The sequence below is a fragment of the Myodes glareolus genome, chromosome 8 (assembly GCF_982192425.1).
Source record: "Myodes glareolus chromosome 8, mMyoGla1.1, whole genome shotgun sequence".
Classification (NCBI taxonomy): domain Eukaryota; kingdom Metazoa; phylum Chordata; class Mammalia; order Rodentia; family Cricetidae; genus Myodes; species Myodes glareolus.
In genome coordinates, this window is record NC_142033.1 from 18,562,806 (window position 1) to 18,570,997 (window position 8,192).

The window sequence follows — 8,192 nt, forward strand, 5'->3', positions numbered from 1 at the left end:
TGCTATTGGGATTGTTCACCATAGATGGAGTCACTATTGGGCAGAGGATACTGTAAAGGGGATTAAGCTGAATTAGAATCTTTCAATATCTTTAATACTTTTTCTTCCCAAAGACTTTATTATCCTCTGGCATAGCCTAAAGAGCCCATTTATTTTTCCCGTTTAGGACAAGGAGGATTAGAACTTTTTCTACTAATACCTCCGCTGGCTGCTTTTCCTGGCAGCCTTTCCCAGGTTGCTGGAGGACTTAGAAAAAGCTCTCGCAGGATATGATTCTACAGGGACAGCCCATGCCCCTTTTGAAATCGCTCTCCTGCCCTAGGCCTGCTTCCTCAGAGTTCCCGTGCCAGCCCTCCAGCTACCTCTGGTCTCTCATCTTTCTACAGTCCGCCCTTGAATCTACTGCATTTCTGAAGATAAACCTGGTTTTCTTCACTTTCTACTTCAATATGCAACCCTTCCATCTTCTTCGAGATAAAGTTCAATGCTTCAAACATAAAGGCTAAAGATGACCTTCTGTGGTGAGCTCTTACCCAGCGTGACCAAGGCCTTGGGTGTGAGCCCAACACCACAAAGAAAACACACACATACCCGTGCGTGCATGAGGCCTTTTACTGTTCCTACCCCCACCAGCCAGCCCCAAATCCCTGCTATAAACCATTTGAAATTCACTGACTTCTCCAGGTTCTCTTTCAGGGTGGGGGGAAAGTTCCCTGGGCTTTGAATAACAAGTCTCTCTGTTATTTTGTTAATCTTTATTTCTTTACAATCCAACTTTGATGTCAACTCTTGTCATCTTCCATTCCATAAGTGTGTGAAATGCCCTTCCTTTGAAGTCCAATGGCATCCAAAGGAAACTTTATTACAGCAACTAATTACTAATTGCATTCCGCTACAGTTTGCTTCCATACTTACTCTACATCTGTTTGCCACGCTGTGCGACTGTGAGAACCTTGAAAGAAAGGGTTATATTCATTTACACATCTCTGGAGTACAAAAAGCATGTATTATCATTTTTGGAAGGGATTATCTCAGAACAGATAACTCCCAACTCCATGTCATTGAAAAGGATTAGGTCAGAGTCACCGTCTGTAACAGAGTTCCCGTGAGTGACAAAAGGACAGACCCTGTGTGGGAGTGCTGCGAAAGGCCGGATTCTAGCATGGGTGGGGACAGTACTAAAATGCCATCAGTAGACACATTGAATGGAGAGAAACCAAGAACTTCAGGACATGCCCAGAGAGTATTAGGAGTGTCATGGATGGTGGCAGTCGGAGGAAACACAATTAACTTTCTTGGAAATTTCTGGGGACAGTTCTTATGATAACTTAGGTTCCCAACTATTTTATGTTCATAGAAACAAAACAAACAAGACCCTACCAACCCTGATATGGTAGCACATGTCTTTAATCCCGGCATTTGGGAGGCAGAGGCAAGTGTCTCTGACATGAAGGCCAACCTGATCTACATAGAGAATTCTGAGACCTGCCTGGTCTACACAGAGCTAGTTTCAGACCAGTCAGGGCTACATGGTTAGACCCTGTCTCAGGCCAACCAACTAAAACCACATACAAACAACCAAACCAAATCAAATCTGCTAATTCCAGTTGGTCCCATCCTGAAATCTAGATCAAATAATGGTTATTGTGGTAGGTGAAGGGGGCTGCTGTGTAGCTCTGTGGTGAGCATTCGCCTTGCATCTGCCCTGAGTTGAGCCCCACAGTAGCGCTCGAGGTGGCAGCTCCACTCTCCCTAAAGCAGCAGAGAGAACAATGAACTGTGTAGATGACGACAGCCAAGCAGAGTAGGGCTGTACACTTCACTAGTGGAATCGTTTCCCATGTCATCCTACATAGGCTTTTGTTTAAATGACAATACAAATGACTGTAAGGGCACTTCCTCCTGCTTCTCGTGTTGGTTATAAAAGGAGCCTACAAATGCAGCTAAAACCACACAGGAAGACTGTTCAAAAGCTCAAGTGTCTGGGCTGAAGAGATAGATGTCTCAGTGGCTAAGAGTGCTTGCCGCTCCTGAAGGGGACCCAAGTGTCTAGCACCCATGTCACACAGGTCACAGCTGACTGTAGCTCCAGCTCCCAGAGATATGATGCCTCTCTGGCCTTTTAGAGCATGGGCATACACATACACAGGCACCTATGCACATGAATAAAAATTTTAAAATGTGTCCAGTGGTAGTGGCGCATGCCTTTAATCCCAGCTTTCAAGAGGCAGAGGCAGGTGGATCTTTGTGAATTCGAGGCCAGCCTGGTCTACATAGCTAGTTCTAGGACAGGCACCAAAGCTACACAGAGAAACCCTGTCTTGAAAAACAAAACAAAACAAAACAAAAATTAAAGATGTATGTTTCTATGTTCATTAGAAAAAAAAGTCTGATCTAATTTAGAATTGATAAGAATCTAATTTATTTTTTGGCTAGAGATGTTACAAATAAACCATGGTGCAGATATATAATCACAGCTCTCGGGAAACTGAAGTGGGATGTTCCCTGCAAGTTCAAGGCCAGCCTGGACTACCTAGCAAGTTCTCAGGCCACTGTGGGCAAGAGTGAAATCCTGTCTCAAAGAACCAAACGAAGTCAATCCAAACCCCAAACCCACATCCCTCCTATGTGCTGTTGTCCAGGGGGGCATATTCCTGTTCCACATGCTGGATATGCTAAACAGGCCTCTTGAAGCATAACTTAAGCTTGGCAGTTCCTTTTTTTTTTTTAATAGACTTTGTTTAAAAGAAAATTTTTTTTCTTTTGATGTTAGCTGCCTTATACCCTTTTGGAGTCAAGGCAGATTATCAACAAGTAAACACTGAGATGGGATTGGAAGGAAGAGACACAATACTACTACCGTTACTATTTTAACAATAACTAACAAAATAACGATGATTACCAGTTTCCAGGTCTTCCTATATGCGAGGCACCTCATCACACTATGGGGTAGTTAGCATTATAATTTAGCAGCTAGCATTTATAATTAGGAAACAAAGTTCAGAGAAGTAAATTCCTTGATCAAAGTCACAAAGGTAGATGTGATAGTCATATGAAAATGTCTTAATTTAAAGTCTTTTTTGTTTTGTTTTGATTTTTTTTTTTTTTTTTGAGATCGGGGTTTCTCTGTGTAACCCTGGCTGTCCTAGATCCCACTTTGTAGACCAGACTGTCCTTGAACTCACACAGACTGGCCTGCCCCATCTCCCGAGTGCTGGAATTAAAGGTGTGCGCCAACACCGCCAGCCTAGTTTTAAAGTCTTGTGTTTTATTTGTATGTTTCTTCCCTCCAACTCTGCTGGAATATTTGCTTATCATTTAGCTTGGTATAAAAGGATGTAGGGCACCTTCTTTGCCAAGGAAAATTATTTAAGTGCCTGCAGGAGGAGGGCATTCTTTCCGATGTCCTCACGGATTCACTGCTGGCTTTCATCTGTGCCCTTTCTCAGTGTCCTCTGCTCCTTGTAATACAAGCTCTCTCACCTATTGTGTGTCCTTTTCATTTTTTCTCAGTGTGGGAGCACCACAGCTTAGTAGACTTGTCTGGAACCCCAGGTACAGAGGAGTCACCAAATCGACATGAAAACACACTGCAGGACCATCCGGAAAGGAATTCTCAAGAAAGTGGGAACATCTGCCTTGAGGGCTGGATGATGCTAGAGCAAGCTGAGGGTAGAAGCATTGTGCACACGCTTGTATGTGTGCAGATATGCTCTTGCTCTAGAGCAAGCTGAGGGTAGAAGCAGTGTGAACACGCTTGTATGTGTGCAGATACACTCTTGCTCCAGACCAAGCTGAGGGTAGAAGCAAACACCTTGCACACACAGTCTAGTATGTGTGCAGACATATTTTTGCACTCAAGTAAGCTGAGGGTAGACAAACACTGTGCGCACACACTTGTATTTTTGCACCAAACTGAGGGTAGAAGCAAACAGTGCACACGCACACTTTACACGTGTGCAGACACACTCTTGCAGTTTCACTTTTTTTTTTTAACCGTTTATGTCTTATCTATGTAGAAGTGATTATTGAGAGTGGTGCCTATTGAGCAAGAGTTCATAGTTCCTTTATATTTTGTAGCTGGGGCTAGATGGTGATAAACTACTGTTTGCCATTCTAGGAGAAACAGGAGACGTGGCTGCTTGGCGGCTGAACAGCAAACACCTCTTCTGCTCTGCCTTCTTGACCAAGGCTAAAGATGCCACACCCCTTCGTTCCATTTTCTAAGTATCCCCAGACTGCTCTTCTTATAGTGGTGCTGACTCAGCAAGTCTCCATCAGTCTCCGTCTCAAGAAAAAAAAAATATGGGTCAGCAAAGGCACTTGCTGCCAAATCAGACAACCTGATCCCTGAGACCCACATGGTGGACAAAGAGAACCACTTCTGGCAAGCTGTCCTCTGACCTCCATATGCTCCTGCCCTAACCCTGCAAAATTAACAAAATGTAATTAAAAATAATATAAAATATCCATTTTACTTTATATTGAAATTATTCTTTCTTGACAGAACATTTCATCCAAATAAGTAACCAACTGCTGTCTTTCCCAGAAGCCTGGTACAATTTTATCCAGAGATGTGGTAGCGTTTGTCAGCTGTCAATCAGAAATAAGTGTCTTTTATTCCTTCACAGAGGGGATCTACGGGAGACAAAAACTGTTTAGTGTAGATTTGTTCCTAGTGAACTTAAGCCAACTGACAAAGCTGAACTAAGATGCGCATCACTGCACCAGCGACGAGTTCGAATCTGTGTCTCGAGGACTGGGTGTGCTCTCTCCAAAGGATGAGGACCAGGTGGTGCTCTCTGCAAAGGATGAGGGCGTAATGGCGGTGACAACGCTATTTCTTTGACTTGTCCTGGAAATAACTGGTAGCCTCAATTCTTAAAGCTCTTTTGCACCCATTCAACCTAATAAACTTCCTTTAATCTTGAATGTTTAGTAGCACCTCAACCCAAGGTTACACAAACGGGTGCCATGTCTTTTTAGTGTTTGACTTCAATTCCTTCTGCCACCCCAGGCTTGTTGCCAAGTGTGGCTCGGAATTTCTAGTTCCTTTCAAATGCAAAGAGGGTTGTGTGTGGCGGGGTGGGGGTGGGGTCCTTTGAGCTGAATTTGGCTTCATTACACATCAGAGGAAGAGCATGCTCATCTCTCACAAAGGAAGGGAAAAGACAATAAAATGAACTCTTCCTTTTTTAGCAACCAGAGCTCTCCTTTCCCTGCCCGCTCCAGGTCATAGAAATGTGTTCAGCGGAGCTGTGAGGGATTGTTTTTCTCCTTCCTTCCTCCAACTAGTGTTTCCAACAATGCAGACCAGCTTTACCTGCAAAGAGGTCAAGGAAGTCGGTTGACAGGTCAGCTCTCTGCCTAAGAGACTGCTATAACAGAACCTGAAAACAGTGTTTTATGACTAACTTACAGTTGAAAATGGCAGTGGTATCTGCTCTCTGAAGTTACCTCTGTCCCTGAGCTTCTTTTGCCTTCCTTGGAACTCACCATACCGCAAGCCTGCCTGCTTCTCCTGTTACTTAGTCCTTATCAGCCAAACCCTTCAACACCGCTTTGATAGCATCAAATTTAATCCAGACAGAACTCAACTTTTTGACCTTACTTCCTGGAGTGCCTTACCCCTTTATTCACCTCCAAATAACCTCTTGGGGGGATTTCATTTTTATTTTTTCATCTCTTCTGCTTTCTGCCATCATATTACAAACGATTATGAAAAAGAGTACCATGGGCTGGAGAGATGATCCAGGGATTGAGTGCTTGCACCAACATACGCATACACACACACACACACACACACACACACACACACACACACACACGAGGACCACTCATAGTGGAGTTTTAAACAAATGTTTCTTTGTTTTGAAACAATATTGTTCTGTGACAGCCCTGGTTGACTCACAATTGGCTAAGTAGTCCTGGCTGGCCTCCAGCTCACAGAGATCTCCTGCTTCTGCCTCCCGAGTGCTGGGATTAAAGTGTGTGCCACCATGCCCGGTAGTGCTACAATGTTCCAAAACGTTCTTAGTTTTAATTTAAAAACTACCATTTCCTCTGTAAATCCAGACATACACCCAGTTAAACATCACTTTATAGTTCATCTGTAAGCCGGTGACAACTCTGGATGCACAAGGCACACATAACACTGTACGTGGAACAGAAAAAGAACAGTGTATGTTTGTTAGACAACTGAATAAGTCTCTGGCTTCTTTTCTCCTTTAGAATCCTCCCAACTTCCTATAAGTATAAAGGAGTTTTCTATTTGAGTATTTGGTTTTATTCCTGATTAAAAGCTGGGCGTATTAGTACACACCTTTGACCCCAGCACCCGGGAGGCAGAGGCAGGGGCAGAACTCTGAGTTCAAGGGTAGACTGGTCTACATAGTGAGTTCCAGGACAGCGAGGGCCACACAGTAAGACATTGTCTCAAAAACAAACATACAAAAAAAAAAAAAGCTACCAGTTATCCTTCTGTGCATTTTGGGTTTTGGTAATTTTGATTAATACATTTTGGATGATTGCTGCACCTACGTTTAAAAAAAAAAAAAGAGGAAAATTAGGTGGTGGTGACACATGACTTTAATCCCGGCACTCAGGAGGCAGAAGCAGATGGATCTCTGTGAGTTCAAGGCTAGTTTGGTCTACAAAGAAACTTCCAGGACAGCCAGGGCTGTTACACAGAGAAACCCTGTCTTGATAACCCACATAAAAAGAGTAGTCGGTGGGATGGGTCAGAGGGCAGAGGGTGATGTGCAATGTGATGATGGTGACCTGGGTTGGGATCCCTAACACCAGTGTAAAGTCAGGCACATTAGTATACATCCATGACCCCAGGGCACGGAGGTAGAGACACAGTCAGGTCAGTGGAAACTGGGAGCTCCAGGGCCAGTGAGAGACCCTGGCTAAAAAATAAGTGACAGAATGACAGCCGAGGTGGCCCTCTGGCCTCCACGAGCACACACGTATATACAAAAAGGGAAGCGGAACAGAAGTATCCTAGATAACTCTGTAAATTTGTACTTTAGGATGATAATCTGCAATGAAGGGATAATGCATCTTCTTTCTTGAAAGAAAAATTTAGGGGGCTGGAGAGATGGCTCAGTGGATTAAGCCCTTGCTGCCAAGCCCAACTACCAGAGTTCCATTCCGATGACCCACATGGAAGGAGGGGACTGACTTCTTAGCTGTCTTCTGACCACCACACAGATGCCATAGCACCTGCAACCCTCCCCATACACAATGAACAGATAATGCAATAAAAAAGAAACATTTAATAGGATCTGGCTGGGAATATATAACTCAGAGGATGATTTCTTACCTAGGGCTTAGGAGGCATCTGTAGGCCCTACCCTGAGAACTGGAAAAGAGAGAGAGAAGGCAGACAAACCTCCAGAATGATTCTCAACCTGTGGGTCATGGCCCCAAGACTGTCAAATGACCCTTTCCCAGGGGTAACCTAAGAACATCGGAAAACACAGATATTTATACATTACAATTCATAACTACAGTTTTATTGTTACAGTTATAAAGTAGCAATAAAAATAATTTTAGGGATGGGAGTCACCACAACATGAGGAACTGTATTAAAGGGTCACAGTCTTAGGAAGGTTAAGAACCACTGAGCCAGGTTTTCTGTCCCACAGATGAAATGAGAAAAAGCCTCTTCTCTTTGACAGTTCAGGTATAAAAAGCACAAACCAGTCGGGTTTTCTGTTCGACTGGGTTTTCTGTTCTTTCTTCTTGGGCAGAGAAAGATTTTTTTTCTGTTCGACTGGGTTTTCTGTTCTTTCTTCTTGGGCAGAGAAAGATTTTTATCTGGGAAACACGTAACTTTCCTTATTTACAAGTAGCCCAGGGTAAACAAGCTAAAGTTTAAATATAATAATCTTGAATATCTAAGAGTCTAATGTCATAATGTTACTTTATGGGACTGGAGAAATGGCTTAGTGTTCAAGATCGTTTGTCTGCTCTTTCATAGGATCCAGGTTCAATCCCCAGCACCCACAAGATTGTTTACAACCAAGCATCTCTCACTCCAGTGCCAGGGAATCCAATGCCCTTGTCTGGGTTCATAGGCGCACACATACATTTAAATAAAAACACTTAAAAAGTCTGTATTGGTTTAAGATGAATACCATAAGTTGACCATCACACATTTTACCTTAAGAGAAAATGTTTTAGAG